This window comes from Lepisosteus oculatus, chromosome 7, assembly GCF_040954835.1.
Source record: "Lepisosteus oculatus isolate fLepOcu1 chromosome 7, fLepOcu1.hap2, whole genome shotgun sequence".
NCBI classification, from domain to species: Eukaryota; Metazoa; Chordata; class Actinopteri; order Semionotiformes; family Lepisosteidae; genus Lepisosteus; species Lepisosteus oculatus.
This window is the reverse complement of record NC_090702.1, coordinates 28,604,219-28,626,275: the sequence shown is the minus strand read 5'-3', so window position 1 is coordinate 28,626,275 and position 22,057 is coordinate 28,604,219. Positions and strand designations below refer to the sequence as shown.

General features: G+C 34.0%; 1 long non-coding RNA gene across 1 annotated transcript; it reads left to right on the top strand.

Moving 5' to 3' along the window:
- Nucleotides 1-1,941: 1,941 nt before the first annotated feature.
- Nucleotides 1,942-19,163, top strand: LOC107078056 (uncharacterized). Its single transcript, XR_001479032.2, has 3 exons — nt 1,942-2,027; nt 13,729-13,812; nt 18,474-19,163. It is a non-coding gene; the product is annotated as an uncharacterized lncRNA (long non-coding RNA).
- Nucleotides 19,164-22,057: the final 2,894 nt, after the last annotated feature.

Below are 22,057 nucleotides of genomic sequence, written 5' to 3'. Positions count from 1 at the left end.
GTTATCATACAAAAAGAAACTTCAATACTTCAATAGAATTGACAATGGAATTTCATTATATGTACACTATTTTTTTCTAGATCAACTGAGCTGGAAATTGTTATAATTGAGTAGATTTCGACACTGTTGCCAGTTCCAGAGCTCCAAGGGAACAAAAACCAACATACTGCACATGGCAAAACTTAATTAACCTCAGAGCCCTTTTTAAAACTTATAGCTTCATGACATACAGTACTTGACACACATTTGGAACAAGTCAATGCTGGACTTCTTATTGAAGTACAAGTTATATTACTGTAAAACAAGCAAGCCCTAAAGAAAAACAGACAAAACATTAAGTCAATTAATGATTAAGACAATTTTGCTGTTGTCAACTATAGATTCCCACAGTTTTACTGAAACATACTACATTAATCAAAAAGCACAGAAAATTGCAACCCCATTTAGATTTAGTTTGTACCTTTTTCTATATTTTTTCAACTCCCTTTGAAGTTTCTACTTGTTAATTTGCTCATGAAATCACCGATTTGTCTGGCAGATAACTCATTTTTAAAATATGGCCTCCTGTTTTTCTATTTGCTATACAATCTCCTCGGCAGGTAAGTCATACTATATTTCCCCAAGACATGTATGGTAAATACACAGATTGCAGCTAAAATGTTTAATATTTAGGTAGCTCCTAGTGTCACACCCAGTGCTATTCCGAATCCTCCGCACAGTCTCGCCCCAATCAAGCACCAGCTGGAGTCAATCCCCACAAACCAGACCCAATCAGGACAGCGCACTGGTTACCGCACCCTCCACATCCGGACATATTTAAACCCTCTCCCATTCTCATCTCATTGCTCAGTTTTAGTAACTCCTCGCTTCACCTCTCATTACTAGTAGCCTTGAATTCAGAACCCATCCTCGACTTCATTTCTTGTCTAGTGATTTGGCTTTGGTAGTACTGATAATACAGTTCACATCTTTTCTAACCTGTGTCCAGAACTCTCTAATGGGTTCATTATACTGCATCAGCACTGCATGCCGTTACACCTTGGTTTTAAAAGTAGGGCCGATTTCAAGATATTATACATATACATTATATATACACACTATATATATATACTTTTGTGATATTTGAGTACACAATCTGACATGATTTTGGAAATAAAATTGTAATTTGAGAAATGTGAAATTTTGAATAATTATTGAAGTAAAGTTCATTCCACATGATGGAAAACTACAATGTATTGTAGCTCATTAACTATTTATTGTATATAGCCTTTTTGCTTATCTATATCAACAGTGCAATAATTTTGAAGGTCACTGTATTATATATATATAATATATATATATAAGAGGAGGGAGGTAATGTGACAGAGGAGCATGTCACGAGGTACAGGTCACACAGGAAATATACTATTCATACACCTTCTGTTGAGCAGTTGCTAGATAAGTTCCTGAGGGTGCACAGTTAGGGCTTGACTAGTAACTGCTTTTATTTAATTTCATATACATTCACCTACATAAAACATACTTAAACACAAGTATGAGTGAGTATTGTGGCGTGAATGGAGAGCGCTCTCAAAATGGATGATACTCACTGTTTGTTTGGTGTTGGTACTTCCAGGGTGGATCAACCTATGGTGGCCTCAGAAGGCCAAACCCATCCTCATTTCTCAAGGTTTATTTATGGGGATGGGAAAAACCACATGCATGTGAAGAGAGGGAAATGTTATTGTTTGTATTGTTTATTTTCTGTATTGTTTATTTGAACCAGGATCAAAAGAACTATGTTATTAAGATATGTGATGTTCTTTGGTTAGAAAGGAATTAATTATGAATGTATAATTTGTTAAATTATTATGAACTGGAGAAATGGTTTGTTCTAGAGGGGGAGGGGGTTGTTTTTGGTCAGTTAGGTATTGTGACTTAAATCAGAGAGAAAGTAATAAGAAAAGGTGGATTTGTCTTTATTTGAAGACTTATTTTTGTTCCTTTTTGGGGTTTTGTTTTTCTGGTGTGGGGGGACTGGGAGTGCTGTAAGTAAACTGCACTTATTTTACTTGATTGCTTTGTGGCAGAGACATTCTTTTATAAAATTGAACTACTTTGGCCTTCCTCAGGTCATTGTGTGACAATAGTCTTATACTGTACCAGTGATAAATGACTTCAGTGATAATGGCAATAAGTGTTTGTCACAGATATTTCACAAATTCATGATAAGCTCTGTGACATTTCTGTGCATGTATCCTCACTTGGCTTTAAAGAATCTCACATTTTTTCACAAAAATCATTTATTTAAATATGCCTTGTCTACCATACTGTATGCAATTAACAGTTAACAACTTAAGTATTTGAGGTAATGAATGATAAATTTGTCTACCAGAAATGTTAAATTACAGGTACTTTAAAGAAATATTTCAGTCACAGTTTCAGGCAGTGTAAATTGTTTTGCTACTTCCCCTAAGGGATTTGGCATCAAAGTGTTATCTTTTTATGTGCACTTTCTTGTTTCTTCTGCCTAGATTGGTGTTAGCCATGTTAATTAACAACTGCAGCAAAAATAAATTCTGAAAAGATGTCAATGTAAGATGCAAATATTTACACAGGAAGTAAATTGGCATCATGTAGTGTCTTTTTACTCATAAGCAGAGGGTTATTGTGCTATTAAAAGACATACTAGACTCACTGCATGTAACGTGCAACATGTTAAATTAAAACACACTGCACTCTTTATTCTGTAGTACCTCCCCCAGCTACATGTATACATTTTAACCCTTACCACATCCCATTATTTTTATGGTGAACATGAGTTCAACATGAGCAAAGCCTCATACACATTTTGTTATCCTGCTCTTTTTTTCACTGAATGTTTTGCTTTTTTAAATTGTATCAATTTTTTAGATAACAGCTTATTTTATATTAAATTCTGGATTGAATGGTCCTTTAGCTTTATGGTTGTGTTAAAAGGAGCAAATCATATAAATGATAAGGGAACATCCAAACTAACCTGTATTAAAAACAGTAAAACTGTAAGTATAGTACTGAATGCTTGTTTTATGCTAGTTAAGGCTTTGAATAGTTTTATGATGCTCAAATCAAACAAATATGTGAACAATTATTTTTGTCTAAAATGTCTAGATTTTGCTAAGCCAACCAAACATCCAGATGTAACCGTGATCTCACAATAAACCAAACCTATACTGTAGACTAGCTAAATATTTAGCAATCAATGGAAGTAAGCTTATTAAATCTTAACATTTTGTTGTTGCTGGCCAAAGAAAGACAGAAACAGACTTTGATGCTGCATCACTGTGTCCAGTATCCTAGATTTGTTTCAGGGCTGGAGAGCCCCTCTGCGTGGCAAGCATATGTTCTCCCTGTGTTTAAATTGGTTTTCACCTAGTGTTCCAGTTTCCTTCCACCTCTGATTGACGTACAGGTTTATGTGATATGTGCATTCTATCCATATAAGGAAGCCTAGCATTAAATGGGGAAGAGCAAATTGAAGGGTTGTTGAGACTTGGACAGTCAGTTTACTAATATGAATTGAATTCCACTCTACTGCACAACACAATAGAATTTTGTAATTTGTATACAAGAGATTACTTAGTTAAGTTAGTGACTTATACTGTGATGACTGATTAATATATAAAATAAAGTGTAAATTGCTTGCTTTCCATTAACTAAGTGTAACTAAGGCCGTACCTTAAGCACTACCTAGAAATAATTGTATAAATGTATTATAACTATAGTCTTTGTTTTTGGCTTAATATTTGAGCTTTTTTAACATTAAAAAATAATTTAAACTACAAGTTTAAATGAATGTTATTTGTAAATCCTGTTTTGAAGTTACAGATGTTCAGTGTCATTCTATGAAACTTTTTTTTTTTAAAATGTATGGTTTAATTCAGTCATACATTTTACTGTGGGGGGGGGAAATGGAAGGTGAAAAAACTCAGCTTGTCACACGGATACATAATGGGAAAATACATTTATTTTATTATAGTGTTTTCAAAACAAAACATTGATTTTATTAACAAAGCTGTTGCAATTATTAGAATTTCAAATTAAAATATTAATTTGGAATGTTCTTGTGCTCATAAAAAAACTTATTTATGGATTCACTTTTCAGAATAACACCATATTATTGACCGTGCTTTAAGGTTTAATAAATACACTGGAGGATGTTCCACGAAGACGAGACCTTCCTGTAGAGCTGTTTAACTCTCCCATCATTGCAGATAAGTGCTTATTAGCTCAGCAAAGGTCCACCCTTGTAAAGCTGGGCTAGAGCAGCTGTTTTGTCATTTACTTTTATCTTGGTTCATATCTTTGTGTACAAATTATGATAATGACAGAATATAAATTGTAGAAACAATCCTGCTAAATAAAATATACAACTAAACAGCAATATGAAAATGCCAGATGATTACAGCTTTGCTATACCTGACAAAAGTTTTGGTCAATGTCAATGGCTTAATGATATGTTTTATATTATAACACTACAGTTTTTGTTTTATTGAATAGATTATCTACTTCTGATGTGTAGAATGGATTCTCAGCTTCTTTTAAATGTTTTTCTTATTAAAATGTTTTTTCGTTTCACTTACTCAGATTTTGTTTAATTGGAGTGGAGTGATTGATGGCAACTGTTAGAGATTCAAATTCACAAACCAATGTGTAAATGTAGTAGAAAATATAGTAAAAGTACAAGCCCCATGCCTGCTACCATCTAAAAATAAAACACAAAATCACAATCTTTCAGTTTGAAATTTAATTGCTCTGATTCTTTAATTAGGAGATTATCTAACAGATGTTGCTATTTTAAGTATAGTATTTACACAAGTACAGGTATATCCAAAATATGGTATGTAGATGCTTTCCTGAACAAAAATATAAGCAAAAGGAGAACCAAGTAAAAACAGAATTCTGTAATCGGGTTGCTGTAACGAAGCCCTTGTTTTACATTATTTAATCAAATGTTGATGGCCTCTTGTTGAATAATTTTTTTAAATGATCTCTTTGTGGACCACTTTTTTTGCTTTAATTAACTTAATGGATAAATCTCATCAAGGCAAATTTATCTTTGAACTTTGATATGTGATTTAAAAGTATCTGTTGAAAAACACAGTAAGAATGTTTTCTTTCCCTGTAGGTCTCTGTCAGAGGTGTAGATGAGAAATTTTCTAATGGCCAAGATAAAAGGTAGCAAAAAAGATAACACACAAGATAGATGAATGGGCTGAGATTAAGGCCTCACAGGGCTGCCAACATTTTGTTCAAACATCCAGAGAACATTTTATTTTCTCTCATTAAGGGATGTGCTAATGGACCACTCCACTCAAAGCGCTTTACAGGTAATGGGGACTCCCCTCCACCACCACCAATGTGCAGCATCCACCTGGATTATCTGCTGTATAGAGATATGGCAGAAAAAAACACAATTTTATATTTTTCACTGAACCGTTAGGCATTTGGTTTTAAATTATCACTTAGTCTTGATAGATTAATAAGATTTATAAGCATCCTTTAACTTCATGGATGTGTAGAGAAGAACAAAGTATAACAATGATTAGGAAACTACACCTTAACAAAGCTGTATTAATAATAATAATAATGAAGTTGTTTGTAAAGCAGTGAATACTAGTGGAGACTCTGGAAAAATACTTGATGCTTAGAACTTAGTGTATTGTAATCTAAAAGGTATCAGCCCAGGGTCAATATTGGATGATTGGTATCCAATTCACATATTGGTAAGTATCAGTCTGTGATGTTTATCTTCATCTACATTTTGTCCCTAATTTCCATATAAACCTTTGCTATGAGTGTATGTTGATTGCATGACTTAGGGATGGTATTACGTGATGACTGGCAAGTATAGGGTTATGCTGGGTTTTGTCATCTTTTGTCATCGTCTATTGTTTTCTCTGTGTCCTTGACAACTGTGTTAATTGATAGGTGTCTAAGAAAACAATGTGAAGATTGCTGTCATTGTTCTAATCATATTTTGAAGTCTAGGTCCACACCCAGCACATCAGCAATGACTAAGGGAATAAATGAGCACCTGTGACAACTTCTACCATTGGAATAATTAAATAAGTAGGTGTGAGCTCCTCAATATTAAAAGCAGCCATGAAGAAAACAAACAAGAGGATATCTTGTATAACCTTTGTAGCCCAGGAAATTAGCACATTTTCTTGTTAGTTTTATTTTCATTCCATGAGACAAGTTACTTTGGCGTGAGTAACTTCAGTTGAGTAGCTAGCTCTGTAAAGTGCTCTTGGTTTCGTGCAAATCTTGTTTTCATATTTGAGGTGATTTTTTTTGTAGTTTTGTTTGGATGTGTTAACTCACCAGTGGGTGTTTTGTGTTGTAAATCATATGAGCTGTGAACAATCTTAGGCAGCCTTGTAAGGTACAGTATATTGTTATTAGTAAAGCAATACTAGTGTGACTATTGGAAATGAACCTTGCGAGTTTCAATTCTGTGTCTTTTTTTCTTTGACAATAGTTGCTCACTGAATTAAAGAAACTGGTAGTTTGAGAATTTCCAGACCAAAAATCAAGAACTACTAGTCTATAATACTAGGTGTCATTGTCAGATTACATTTGTCTCGTTTTTTATCCTTTAAAGCTACAGTATAGTGTAACCAGTACAGTAACTTCTGATAGTGAAAAAATGTCTCTTGCCTAACAGTGTACATAAAGTGCTTTGTTAAAATTCACAACATAACTGTAATTATGTCCCATTTTGTTGAGTTACCAATCAAGATTATGTACTGTATTTTTTTCAAAATGGGTGTTTCTAATCAAATGTTCAGTGCTCAAACTTTTGTTTTCACCATCTTGCCACCAGAGGGCACCCCAACCTCTAGTGCCTACTCCATCTGTGCAGCAGAGGTGCAGACCAAGCAGATGTCAGTAGCCAATCCCTGTGTGCCTAGATCCCTAGCTTGCCACACCCCCCCCCTCCTCAAGCCTTTTTAAACCCTGCTCATTGTTCAAGCTGTGCTTATTATTTTTTACACTATTCAGAACTCTAGATCTTGCCCTTTGTGAATTTGTCCCTTGTTACTGTATTTTTCTTGCTCCTGATCAGTTCAGATCAGAGGACAAATAGTTACCTATTTGTCCTCTTTCTTGTCTTTGTTCCTGTCTTTTGGGGGCTTGCTGTTTCCTGGGTTGGCTTCCCTCAGTTTGTTGTTCTCAGCTCCTGGTCTTTTGTCTTCTTATCTGGATTCCTTACCTGGTTTTGGACTTTGGCCTGTTTCTTGTCTTCAACTTTTGGAAGATGTTCTGGATTTATCCTTCTGGTTCTGGTCTTACACTAGCCTCTAGATGTTGGCTTTGGATATCCCTCATTTACTGTTTTGGAGTTTTGTCACCTTGGAATCTGCATAGGGTCCATTTCTTGACTACTAAGCATTGGACCAACCTTACACTTCAAGTGTGAAAGATAACTTTAACAAAGTATTCGCCACCTGTGCTATGGCAGAACTAAATGACTTTGAGAAGTTACACAATATGTCAGTGCTTTCAATTATGGTGCTCAAAATGGATACATCTGTCCTTGTAAGGTCCCTCAGTCAAAATCTCAAAGACACTGAATATCCCTTGTCAGTGCAGTGAAGTACAGTAGATTTAAGGAATGCAAAGTGTATCATACCATTAATTAAGATACAATCTATATCAGTCTGTCATATCAGACTGAGTAGTTGAGGTGATTATGACCTACATACTATTTTTCATAGTGAATACTTAAGGTAAGAAAGGAAAACAAAAGACTTTGAAGAGATTCAAATTAAACCGTTATTTGTGACCTTGGGTAACACATTGTGAAGATCTCTTTTAGGAGTGGCTTTATGGTTTGGTTCTCAGTACCTACATTTCTTCAAGAGCATTTGGATTTGTTGCATGATAATTCATATGGTTTCTCGGCAAAGTGACCTCCTTAGCAGTTCCACTTTGGTAGTAGGTCATCACAGTGTAAGATGTTCATTAGCAGGCAGTGCAATATGTCTTCGTGATTCAGTCTGGCAGCCTGACTGACATTTAGCTGATGTAATGAAACTCTGACTAAAGGGCTGGAGATTCCTTACTTTCTACAATTGCTTTAGCATGGGAAAGCAAAATGCAGATGTGATTTCCACTGATGATTACCTGTATTGCCATTCTCTAGTCCGTGTAAAGGATGTTTCATGACAAGAACACATTTTGAAAGAGCAGTTACTGTATTTTGTCTTTAAGGAATCCACATATCTGGCCTTGCATAAATTATACCAGTCACCATTCTGTGTTTTGGAATTAATACCTAGAACAAGAGACGTAGACGTTGATCTGCATTGTGTTAGATAAGTGTAAACAACTGTCAAAGATAAGTTTATAAATTTGTTTAAAATTCTTCGTCATATTCCTCAGTCAGGGCAAAGGCGACATTCCTCCTTAATCACTGTCATTTTGTGCCCACAGCATTGTTCCCAAATTCTTCTAATATTCCTGTATACATAGTGTGTTCCTCTACTGTATAAGACTGTGCAAGTAGTATTTACAAATTACAAATGTATTTATAAATCAATTTCTTTTTCATGTTTTATATGATTTCCGAAGTTAATGTCATAATCAAAAAATGAGAACTATATTTACAAAACATTTCAATAAGAATTTGTTTTTCTCTTTTTAATTATTTGAAATCTGATCTTACTAGGGTAAATATTAATTCAGGTATTGCACTAAAGTGCTCTGTACATTACATGAATGTAAGCCAATATTAAGCACAAATAGAAAAGAAACAAACACAGCTACTGTATATCTGGCAGCTTGCTCTAGTTGAGTATACTGTACAGAACAAGATAGTGTTCATATTTATACAATGCACATGAAGTTTGAAATAACATTAAATTTATGGATTTCCTTTCTTTTCTTGCTGTTTTTGCTTCCATCACAGTCACATCCTGATAAAAGTGAACAATCATTTTCAGTGCCTTAGACAAGTATTTAGACCCTTGTACAGATTTCACATTTTCTTGTTTTAAAACTAATACATTTGATTTATATAGTATATTTCATTACAGTGAAAAGATTTGATTGGATCATTACAGTTGATCCAGTGATGTTCACTTGCCATTTTTGAGCATGATTAGATCCTACCAATGGATTTGGTAATAACCTGAGACTGACTGTAAATGCACCTCCAAACTGGATCTTTTCAAATAAGTCAAACATTTTTGATAATATACAAAATTTAATTATAACTCGGAATTTACGTTCTCTTAGAAATGAGTATCATCCAAGACCAACTGCAGTTATTTTCCACACACCCACCGTAATTTAATAATAAACACAGACAGCAAGTCTTGAACTTGATGAGCTCATCTTCGCAGTTGCCTGGCCTTAATTTGATTTAAAAAGGTTATGGCTTTAACTTGCAAGGGGATGAGAAACAAAACTGCAATCGGAAAGTGTTGAATGGGTAGAAACAGATGGTGATGCACTTCTAATGGTGTGTGACTAGATTATAAGCAGCTGTGATTACAAGACATTCAGTCACTAAATGCTAACAACATATCCTGCATTGTACTTTTGCTTGAGATTATGATTGGATATTCATAGAAAAAGGACATTTATACTAATTCTTACATTTTAAGTTGTATTTCAGAAATAACATGGAAGTATCCCCTGTATTATAACTGCCATAACATTTTTTAAAAACTGTTTACTAATATATTGTATTTTATGTGAATTGTTTTAAATGCTTGACTTTATGTATTATTTGGAAAACTGTCAATGAAGCCAATATATTTGTAAAATTTCTAAATTTATAAACAGAAAAGAGTTTTATGCTGTAGATTTTAATATGGCAAAAGTCTGGTAATAAATACTTTTTATATAAAACAATCTTAAAGTAAACATTTTATAATTACAATAATTAATAAAAACTGGAAGTGAAGCTGCACAACAAATGAAATTTCAATTTAAACTGTCCTGAAGGCTTTGCAGGAGAAAACATGGCAGGAAATCAGTGTGTTGTGAAATTATTACATGTCTTTAATTCTTTATATATTTAAAGTAAAATTTAAACATTTCAATTAACAGTGTCACTTAAATCCTAGTTTTGAAAATGCATCAATGGATGTTAGATTTTCCTTGCCCTTGATGCCACTATTACATTTATTTGTTAAAAGTGACATTTCATCCACAGCAACAATATACTGTAGTGATAAAGTAACAGGTTTTTATATAAAAGCACTGTTGAGAATATAAAACATTTTGCAAATTTATTTTCTATTAATGTTGTCTATATTGCTTGCTGGTGCCTATTTTGTAAATATATAAGATAGTGAAGAACTTATAATTACTAGATTCTTTCAGTTTCATCTTATGCATGAGGATCCAGTGACATTTTCTTAATTTTCAACATTCAAAAGGTCAGTATTAAGAGAGGTGGATATACACCGCTGATCTGCAAGAATAAAGACTTTTTTTTTCAGATTGGTTTTCTAAGGTGCAGCTTGGCAATGACAGGATGATCCTCTGTTTTGGTTTAGTTTTAACATCTCATTACATTTTTCTGTAATTTCTTACCTCCACATCTGTTGATTCAATTCTGAATGGTACTTTAGGTTTTCAATATAATGCTCATTGCACACCTGAAGAAGGCTCCACGGCCGAAACGTTGTGTTCTCTTTCTTCTTTTTTTCAGCATGGAATAAACCTATTACTTGTTCCTAATGCTCATAGATATGTAAATTCCAGATACGAAAGGAATTATACAAAAGGGAAAGAGCTGCAGTGTTCTGTCATTTGCATCCTATGTTTGTAAGATAATTTTAAATATCTCTCCAATATTTCAACATGTAGAAATTGGAATTATTGTGTCAAACAGAACAAGAACTAATGAAGGTGACTTTATATGCTGTATAATGTGAGTTTTATAGGCTATAAAACCCCTCCCTTTCTTTTCTGGAACAATTCCAGACATAAATGTAGTCAAACAAAAGTGATTATGAAGTTTGTAACAACAGTCTTCAAATGAGAGATAATTGCATACTAGATTAAAATTTAAAGTTAATTTGGATTTAAATTTATTTTAAACTAAAACTTAAACATTTTAAAGACTGATGCATATATCCATGTTCATGATTCCTACAGAGTGCTTTTGTGTCTGTAGCTACATTATCTACTAAATGGGGAAAAGTCTGTGAGGGTTTCCAGTCTTGTTGCATTGTACCAGGTACCGTAACTTGCTCTGCAAACACTATGGTCTAAAAGTGCACAGTATCTCACCACCAGAAGGTGGCAAAACTGATGTGGGAGTAAAATGAATATCTACACAAACATTTTAGACAAAGTTTGTAAGTCCTCTGTTAGCAAACTGTTTTGTAAATGTGTCGTTCAAAACTTTTCAATGAAAAACAGATTATTTTCACTTGGCGTCACTCCTATTTAATAATATTGGGCTAAATGAGGTACAAAAAGTATACCTACATTTTATACATAAATACACTGAAAATCATAAACATAAATCAATTACTGTATATCTGAAGTTATTTCAAAGTTATCAGTAAAATGACAGGTTCTCTGCCTTTTTATTTAACAGACATGGTAGTCAGTTCTCTTGATTCATATCCTGATTAATTTGTCATCAACATAGTTGGTCAATAAGGACCGACTGAAAGTCACAATCTAGAAGTACATAGCCATCTCTGGAAACAATAGAAGCTATACATGTGTATATGTACACTAGTGACTCATTCTTTGATTAGGTTACAGATGCTTTGTGGGACCCATTCCTCTTGCAGAATCCAGACATACTGTACATGTGCCTGTTCTAGTCTTTGAGGCCTAGATGCCACACATCATCCCAGCTCCAACAAATTCATCATATCACTAGGCTGTGGTGAATGACATCCACATGACATATACTGTATGTCACATTTTCATCTTTTAAGAAGGCCATGATTACATGAGGACACTTGTGTAGTTACACAAACTACATCAGGGGACACACAACAATGAGTGTATAGTTATGTATGTCTGCACCATATTCACTGACAACCAGGACAGTATACACAAAACCTTCATTACTAAGCAGGACTTAGATCTTTGTTTGTTGAGACTCCAACATGATGATGGAATGACATTGACATTGAAGAGGCTAAATCATCTCATTTACTCTCTTACTCTCAAGAGTCAACTCTTAAGCAACAGGAAAAGTCACTCCAGTGTTTTATGACCAGTCATGAATGATGAATTAATCAGATTGACACCAAATACATTTAATATACTTTATTTTATTAACATAGGTCTTAATAGAATGATAAGCAAATTTTGATACTCAGTGTATTTAATTTTTCTGCAGTGAGTGAGCATTAATACAGTATATGTATAAATTTGTTTTGGCTGCTACAGAAAAAGGGAAAACTAAGATCAACAGAAGCTCTCTGCACACATTCTCTTTGATGTAAAAATCATGATTTTCTCTCTCTCTATTGAGAATTCAGACAGTGATGGCTTGTGTTGTGAATTCTTGCCAAAGGTACATTCTGTGCCTCTGAGCATCACTGCTTCGAAGAACAAATGTTTTGTACCTTGCCCAAACTTTCCTTTCAGCTAAAGCACATAGAAAATCATATAGCACAATCTCACAACTACAATTTTGTTAATAATCAATGTGCCTACTAACTATAAATGTTCTTAGAGTATTAAGAGCATTACGTTTTTAGTTGAAAAATACTGAAAGGAAAATGATTGTTGTGAAAAAGCACTGCTTTTTCTAAATTTCTGAAAAGAAGTGAATTCTATAACCATTTAACATTAATTTAATATAGAGCAGCTGAGTTCATATATTTAACAGCAAGACAAGGACAATTTTCTTTTTTGTTGAGTATTTGCTGTTGGTTCTTTTCCTATCAAGTTTGTTGTTTTAAGTCATCATACACAGTGTTGGTCATAAAATGTTCTTGACAGCAAAATTAAAATGAACTGTAGCGCAACTGTTTGTGTACTATTAAGCACATAAGAATCCAAATGCAGTTTTACACATGTATCATTTGACCAAAAATAGATATAAAATATATATGTAAATGTCTAACTAGTGAGGAAAATTAAGTGACACTAATAACAGTAAGAAAAATATTGCTGCCTTGAAATGTCCTTTTTCATTGAAATGTAATATTTAAAAAATTAAACCTAAAACAAATTGTTTTAAATGTAAGAAATTAAGAAGAAACTATTTAGCCATACTGTAATTGGATTAATCCTCTTTACTTTGAGAACACTTGGCCATGGTGATAATTTATATGGAATATTTGCACAGCTGGTTCAACAGGGTGTTTCAGTGGGGATTTGAATGCAATTAACCTTTTGCCTTCTTCAAATTGGTTACTTAAGCTTAATAAATTGTCAGTAATATATTATAGTCTTTTAAGTAAAACATACTTCATTTCTAGCTAAACAGTTAGCTGATAGACCTCCAACTGAGAGCAGGATCAGTGATTGAAAAATTTGTCATTATGGTTTTCACTGAAACTGAATTTACGGTGTGTAAACAGTGCATTCATTTGTTGAGTTTTCAAAAGATTACAAATAATTTAATACATTATCTAAAAGGAACTTCTCAGATTTAAAGTATGGAAGTTACTTGAATGTACAAGTTGACAGGCTCAGATTTAATCAAAACTTCAACCTAATGGTGTATTGAAATTTGCAAACATTGAACTTGATATTTTTGTTTGCTAGGCGAATCTCCTTTTTGCCCAATGAAAACCCACAATCAAGTACTGGGAATCATGAACTGAAGAAACATGCAATGAAAAGATTAAGGTGAGATACACTGCTATACAAATATCTAAGATCCATTCAAGAATTACAAATACATGTTATGAGCATCTACAGTACAATTTATAATTTAATCTTAAAGGTATTTTCTGCTGTTATAAGAAATTAGACTGTTATGTTATTAATGTCTTTGGTGATTTAGGGTGACAAAAAAAAAGACTGTCAATTAGCTATCTTTAGGTTACATTAATAAGAAACGTCATAAACTTGATCAAAACAAACCAGAGTAAACTAATGAGCCACCAGTATAAAGAGCTGTAGGAACTAGTCTACAATACAGTAGGGCTTGAAACATTCGCAAGGGTTCGGTCCACTCCTATGCTATCACATAATGTACTATGGTTTATTGTACATATGGTTAAAAGACATACTGTAAATTAACCTCCTTTGTATGATAATTAAAGTACTAATGGCTTTATGCCGATTAAAATAACATTGATCAACTAAAATTAACAATCCCATAGTATCAGCTAACAGGAAGCTCCCAACACAGATTGTGGTACGTTTGCTACAATACAGAAACAAGTGCATGTTGAGATGCGGATCCTGGGTAGAGAGTCTCACTCACTAGCTAGATTTCTCGCAATCTCACAATCCTAGTCTCTTGCACAGCTAATTTGAAAGGAGATTTAGCAACCTTCAACTCGATTTCATCCTGCATTGTTCTTCCATACAAGACCCTGTCCAGCCAGAACAAATAGCGAATTTGCAGATGTTAAATTTGCAGATGCTGACAATCTACTGTAATTGGAAAGTCTTGGACAAAGCATGACACTACTGCATAACAGATTATAACAAATACATGGAAAAAGAATTTCAATGCTTTTGAAGGAAAAGGATGGAAGTACAGTATTTTCCATTAGCTTACATTGTGTACTGTATCAAAATAAGTTTGTATCAGGGGTTTTACTGACTAGAACTTTCTTTTTAAAATGGTGGATTTGCACATATTTGTGTAAGACTTCTGCATAATAGTGTACCTGTAAATAACTTTGTCATATGGGGATGAATATTCATCTATAACTACTGTATGAGTATGGCATACTATAATGAGCAGGCCTTTGGAATAGCAGGTAATCGGTTCAAGGCCCTGCTGTAGACATTGCCATCTTCAGGAAAGAAGGTACTGTACCCCGTTTGTTCCAGGCCACCCAGCTTTATAAATGGGGACCAGCCTTGCAGTAGGATAATGCTTGTGATGGACCAGTGTCCCATCATAGGGAAGAATCATGTCCTATCTAATCCTCTGAATGTTACGGAAACCAAGATGTGATGCTGTGGCTCTAGCATGGACATTAGTGTATTGACTTATAGTTACTGTATTTGGAATTAAATTGGACCCTCATAAACATTTTCTGTTCTACAAATCTAATTACAGCTCCAAAAGAAATTAGAAACCCTAATTTTTCACAAGCAAATAATTTATTTGTAAACATAAAAGGAACAGATGGCCCTTACTAAAGTCTCTTAATCATCAAGATCTGAATTTTCCTTGCCATTTCTAGGCTATCGGTGCCAGTGCAGGACTGTTGCCAGTAGATGTAATGCTGCATTATCCCATTTATCTATAATTTACAGGAGACATGTTTTTGTTTTTAACTGGAGGCTATACATAGTGTGTACAGTATAATAAACCTAACAATTTACAAATACTATGGCAGATGTTGATGAAGCCGCCCCCCCCAAAAAATGAAAAGCTACCGAGTTAGAAAGTTGATGTTATGAAACATTTACTAGAGTACACTTTAAATATCTTGAGTATTATCAGCATTGAGATGTTTCACTTAATGTTTGTTCACAACATTATTTTACTTTAGTCAAATAATTCTTTAAGTGCAATAATCACTTCAAGCACTGTAAATGACAATTCGGTTAATTATTTTGTGGGAGGGCTTGGTCAAAAAGAAATGAATAGAAAAGGATTCTGTGATTATTTTTTGAAAAAATATTTAATTTTCACGAGCAGTAATGCACATTTATATGACACTTATACAGTATATTGTGAACTGTATATATAAATGCAATGAAAGATTCAAAAGCAGAGTGATGTTCCAGTGGGGAAAAAACTCCTGCTTTATCTGGAAAAACACATGGCACTATCATACAGTATGAATGGAGTTAACACTTTCTGGTGACTCTTTTGGTGCAATACTAGTCAAAAATGCATGATTATGTACTATGTGGATAAGATTAGGAATAATGAAATACATCATATTCCTGCCATGCAATCTACAGGAATCAATTTATATAACAAATCTATATAAAAGGATTTCAGCATTGCATTTAGTTGGGGAAAATGGTACATTGGCATTATTACAAAAATAAGTAAGCAAACAGGCCTTGAATCAGATTAAATTGAAATTTCATGCCTATCTTTTCTGGTCTGTCATACATTATGCCCATTTCCACAGCACAAACATTCTAAAGATACAGCAGTGACCTTTCAGATTGAACAGTTGCCCATAATAATCACCTGCCACCCGTCATTCTGTTGTCAGAATCTTTTATTTCATGTTTTTATGGGGAACTTGAGCTGTTCAGTTCTTGATCACAAAGGAAAGGAGGTGGTATTTGTATATTCAAATTCTCTTAATGTGCACAGACAAGGCTATGCCAAAAATAAGATCAATAACATTTGAGCAAAATTTTTTGATTTACCATGCCTATTTTTCTATCACATTAAACACTTAGTAGAAATTAATTTTTATGTTTTTAAACTGTTCCGTTTTAAAAGAAGCTAAATTAAGTGCATGTTATTCTAAACATTTGACATTTAAGTAAAAGTACAGATTTATGTATGGGATAATCAAATTGATCTGAACATTACACACAGTTATACATTTTAATTATTATGAGTACGATATACCAAAATTATAGAAGTGTGTTAAATGCAGTTTTGAGGGCCTTCACTTCAAAATCAAAACAAAGGAATATGGATTTCCCTTATTCAAAGACATGAAGAAGAAAGCCGCTGTAGACAGATTGTGATGGAAAGTGTTAGTCACAATGTCTGTCAAGGGGGGGAAGCAATTTCTAGCACCACACAAGGCACAAGGAGCTCAAAATGTCCACCCCACTTTTGATGCAGAAAGAGGGGGGTGGGAGTGCACAGGGAAAGGAAAACAAGTCAATGCTGAAATCCTTTTATTAACAAAGAAATTACACTTCAAAGCAAGTTACATTTTTAAATAGATTTTTGTTGATAGTTCTGGTTTTCTTGGTAGTATCTCTTTAACCACTGGTTTGTACCTATTTAACATTATTAAATATTAAAATACCATTTTAATTAGGTTTAAACTAAAAGTGTTAAATGACAACCAGGTATGTTTCACTTCCAAAATCTGGAACATTTCCGTAGTAGTAATCTGGTAATTCCTCTGAATGAATTTGGTTAATAAATATAAATAAAAATAGTGTCACTGCAACAGATACTGTTCTGGAAGTTACTGGAATAAAACTAACAGGCTACTTAATGATACATTGTTTGCTAGACATAAGAGGCAGAGATTTTTAGTAACTTCCATTTCTTTTCTACTAAAATAAAAACATTTTTTCCACTAAATAATGAAATTACAAAAACAGTGCTGTACTGTAATATTACTGTGTATGTTATAAATATCAATCATTTAAAATGTTTATAATATATTTTCCAAATCATATTGGCTAAAAACAATTGTGGTCAGAGGTTAAGTGTTAAGTTTTATGCTTATTGTTTCTGACCACAAATAAATTAGATAAGAGTATGGTATAGTCTTCTTAAGCAGCCCTCTAAATCAGTAATTAATTAAACAGGTCTTATTCAACATTCCTAAACATTTTTTTGTTTATTGCAGCCAAAGATTAATAGCAGCAGTGAAGATTTAATGAGAATATATCCTTTTTAATATGGATCATCATATGTTTGAAGACCCATTTCTAGATTTAAGCATTTTCTAAAATTTCCCTAGAATACACACATTATATGGTTGAACATTACAGATCAGATAATATTTTCACATAGTGATATGTTTAGCAACAATATTCTTGTTATTTAATTGGTCTTAAATGACAGTTTTTCCTCATCTAAATTTCAGATGTTCTGATATTTGCCATCTTGGCAAATTATAAGATGTTATGGTCCCACATAGGACTTGTTCTAGTTCATTGTGATTTGCAAAAAAAAATAAAGCTTGGGAGGAGAAAGTTTTATGCTTCTCGTCACCCAAACCTAGAAATACATGGAATCAAAGAAAATACATTTTCTGACACATTTTCATTCAAGGTTCTAATACAGAAGAGAAAAGAACATCATAAGTAGCCATTTGTATGCAAGAAAATTAACTATATATTGTTTCAAAATCCTTTAAGATAAGCTGCTGAAATGCAACCTTTTCAATCATATTGAGCATAATTTATTATGTTCAGGTATATCCTGTCTACATTTAACCTTGATATTTGTTGCAGAAAATAATTTAAATGTTCCATATCTTGATTAGGTCTGCTAGACTGTCTTTTCTGGGGTCTAGAACAACTTCCACTACTGATGGAAAATTTCATTCAGAAAATGGTCAATTAAAAGGCTGCCAGAAAAGACCAGTCTTGCAAGAAATTGCTTTTGTTACTGTGCCATCATCAAATCTTAATCTTGCCACTTTTAATTGTTTCAGAAAAGGAGTCTAAGTGACCATATGAAGAGTGCAGGTTGTGAAGATGGAGAAATGGATGAAAAGAGTGTGAAACTGGATAGGAGTGAAAGGATCGTGCCGTGCCGACTGAACACTTGCCCTTGACTGACACATAAGTACACTAGCAAAGAGTGACTAATCGGGAGTACTGTATATGGCAAACAGAGGGTAGAGGAATAAAAGTGGGAGTGAAACAGGGGGGCAGAGTACAAGGATGTGCTTGACGGTGTTCTTGTGATATAATGGCTAGCGGAAAACAACTGTTAGAATATATAGACTTTTGTAAAATGTATAGCTTTTGTGAAGCAAAAAAATGCACATAAGGAGCTGTTTCGGCTTTTGAACTTAAAGAATTCTTCATGTGATGGTGGACTCTGTCCTCTCACTCTTCCACCCTCCAGGGTGAATAAAGCTGGTTCTGTTGAATTATCTCTCTCAGGTCAATGATTTCTCCTATGGCTTCTAACAGTATGGGATTGATGATGGAGTTCTTGGGAGTGTTCTGAGCCAGCAGGAGAAATAGGGTTTGTTTTCCTTCATGCTGGTGGAAGAAGAAGGAAGCCATGGAGAGTTACACAGTAAGAACAAGCACTGCATAAAAATATTATTTATTATTATTATTTTATTTTATGATATCGAATATATTATTGAGTTAGTTATAGGTAAGAAGTGGGTGATATTAGGTTGTGACCTCCTCCCAAACTTTATTTTAAATGGATGGCTGAATTTAAGTAAAACGGTGAGTCATTACAATCATACTCCACCTTTCATGTTTTAAGACCTAAAAAACAAGGTGGCCTGGGTTTTGTGTTTCAGGCATTTCAAGTGCACTAGCTTTGTACCAAATGTCAGTGTAATTTTAGTAACAAGTTACAGTGCACAAAGTACTCAAATAGATCACATTCTTCACTTTCTTGTCCTGCCAAACCAAGATGTGGCCTCTATGGAAAAATCATTTTTTGAGTTATGCCTTACTTGCTATCATATCATTAGCAATTTCGAAAACAAGGTTTATCTCTGAATTTTTTACAGTGAAGTGAAAATCCCATAGTTTTGCAGAACATTTCTTGCTTTTGCAACAAGTAGTCCTTACTGTGTAATAACCTGTTTCTGAAAGTTTCATGTTTTCAAGCCATTCTTTTTATTTTCTTTTTAACAGAATATATTTTTGCCATTCAGGAGAATACAACATTAGATGTATTGCTTCACTAATGCAATTGTACCTCCCTGAACTATATGTCAAGGCTTCTAGTACGCTGGGCAAACGTCCCGAGATCGAATTCTTCCGCGACAGGGGTACCTTTAAAGCGGAGACGACGGCACCGAAAATTTTTGGCGCGCCCTCTCTTTAAAGCCCTGGCCAAATACGAAGACAGTACGTACAGTTATAATTCAAACGGAATTAAAAACTACACATCCCAGTTACCATGGTGGTGCTTGTGATCATTGCGTTTAACCAACGAAACAGGGCGAAAAATCAGTCACATGACTTTGGGGCAGAGTTTCGAAAGCTTAACCTATCAGCAACAAAGCGAAATTTACACGATAGGCTACCTCAAACTGTCAGTTACACGACTGTGTATGTCGCTTAAGCCACTCCTATTTGGCATTTTAGTTATGGAGGCGAGAAGACGCCCCCCCCCCTCTCTGGGTGTCTGATTTGCCGCCATGTTTAACCGTCCGTGTCCGAATCGCAGTAGCTACGCGTATGAAATAAAGTTCATCCCAGCTACAAAACATATATATTTTTGTGGTAAGATGGCGCAAAACATCAGTATTTACTGCTATTAATTACTGTACGATTTATAGTTGAAATCTGAGCCTAGATATAAAGTTAGATATAAAGTTAAAATCTCGACAAAGCAATGTAGGAAATACAGAGAAAAGAAATCCTTTCTGACATCTAAAATCAGTTTCGATCAAGGTCTCTAAAACGAACAAGAAAAAGAGGATTTTCGGAGGGCAATTACGCTGTGTTTATATAGGATAAGTGATCTATGAGCAATCTAATTTCTTGATCGTTTAAAACAGTGAAATGTCAGCTGCAAAAGATCGAGAAACAGCACTCTCTCTGCCTGTCATAGACGTTCAGGAGAGGCTGAATAAAGTCATGTCAAGAACAATAATTCGGTGATCAATAATAACAGTTGTAGGACAAGAAACAAAAGATAATGAAAACTTCTTTAGGCTAAAACTCAAGTTCATTCTACAAATTAAGGCAAATGAAAATTCAGGATGTTAAAGTGCTAGAGGTGTAAAAAATACAAAAATGCACATGAGTAAAAAGTTTTAGAAATGGAGCGCGTGTTCCTTTGAAATAAGCAAACAGAAAAAAAGCCATGACTAAAGTGCAGAAGAGGGATGCAGGAACACTTGCTTAGATATACAAAACAAATCACAAAAAGGTGTATGTTACAAAAGAACATGCAAACATGTTCATCATGTACATCAATTTCCCTTCACGATCAATAAAGTCTTATTTATAAACATGAAACAGAGTGAGGAATCAGAAAATTAGCATGCATAAAAAACAGCAATTCTGTCAATAAGCCCTAAATGAATTAATAGCAACCATGGTTTCATGGAGGGCTTCTCAGATAGTTGGGCATTCAGGTAGATTGCCAGGTGAAAGGATTTGTAAACATACTTTGTTAAAGCAAGTCAGTTTTTTCTGCAACACATAAAAGACATTTTTCCAAGAAAGTTTAGCCTTTGTCACTAATGAAACCACTAAATAAAGACATAAATATAGAAATCTTAAGATTTTGTTATTCAATGTTGGTAGCAGGATGAACTGTGCTAAGTGTATATTTTGTCGCAGCTTTGCTGCAAGATGTTAACAGTGAAAAAAGGTATTTAGAAATGAGTTATTTCAAGAAGAAAATGTTCAGAATGATTGCAAATCTAGCAGGATAGAGAAAGCACAGAAAACAGGCAGTTAGATTGATCAGATTAGTATGAAAAGTTATTTAGCAAAGGGAATGAGAAGAGTGACAAACTAGTATGCTTTAGATCTTTTTATCTGAACCAGGGAAAACTGATCATGTTTCTCTATAACAATAATAAAAAACTTTATTTTATATATCACCTTTAAAAGTGGCATCTCAAAGCAATACAGTAGATATAAAAACAGATATAAGAAAGACAAGCAGTTAGAGGTGCTACCAAAATTAGAAAATGAAGCAGATACAGACACTAAGTCTTCTGAAAAGAAAGGTTCTGAGGTTAGATTTAAATGCACTCAGGGTACGTGACTGATATCACTGGGAATACAAATTGAGAGCTCTGGGGTGCAGCTAGAGAAGACCCTGTCACCCACAGAATGTAGATGTTCTTGAGGACAGCTAGAAGACCAGAGTCAGACGGACAAAGGTGGGGAGTAGACAGATAATAAGCCATATACTGTAGGTACTGAATGAGGATGAGGATTTTGAAGTTGACTCGAAACCTGATAGGTAACCAATGCAAGGACTTGAAAACAGGTGTAATGCATCCCTGATAGGATTCTCGCTGTCATATTCTGAACATATTGAAGATTGCTCAGGGTGGATTTAATTTCCCCAGTG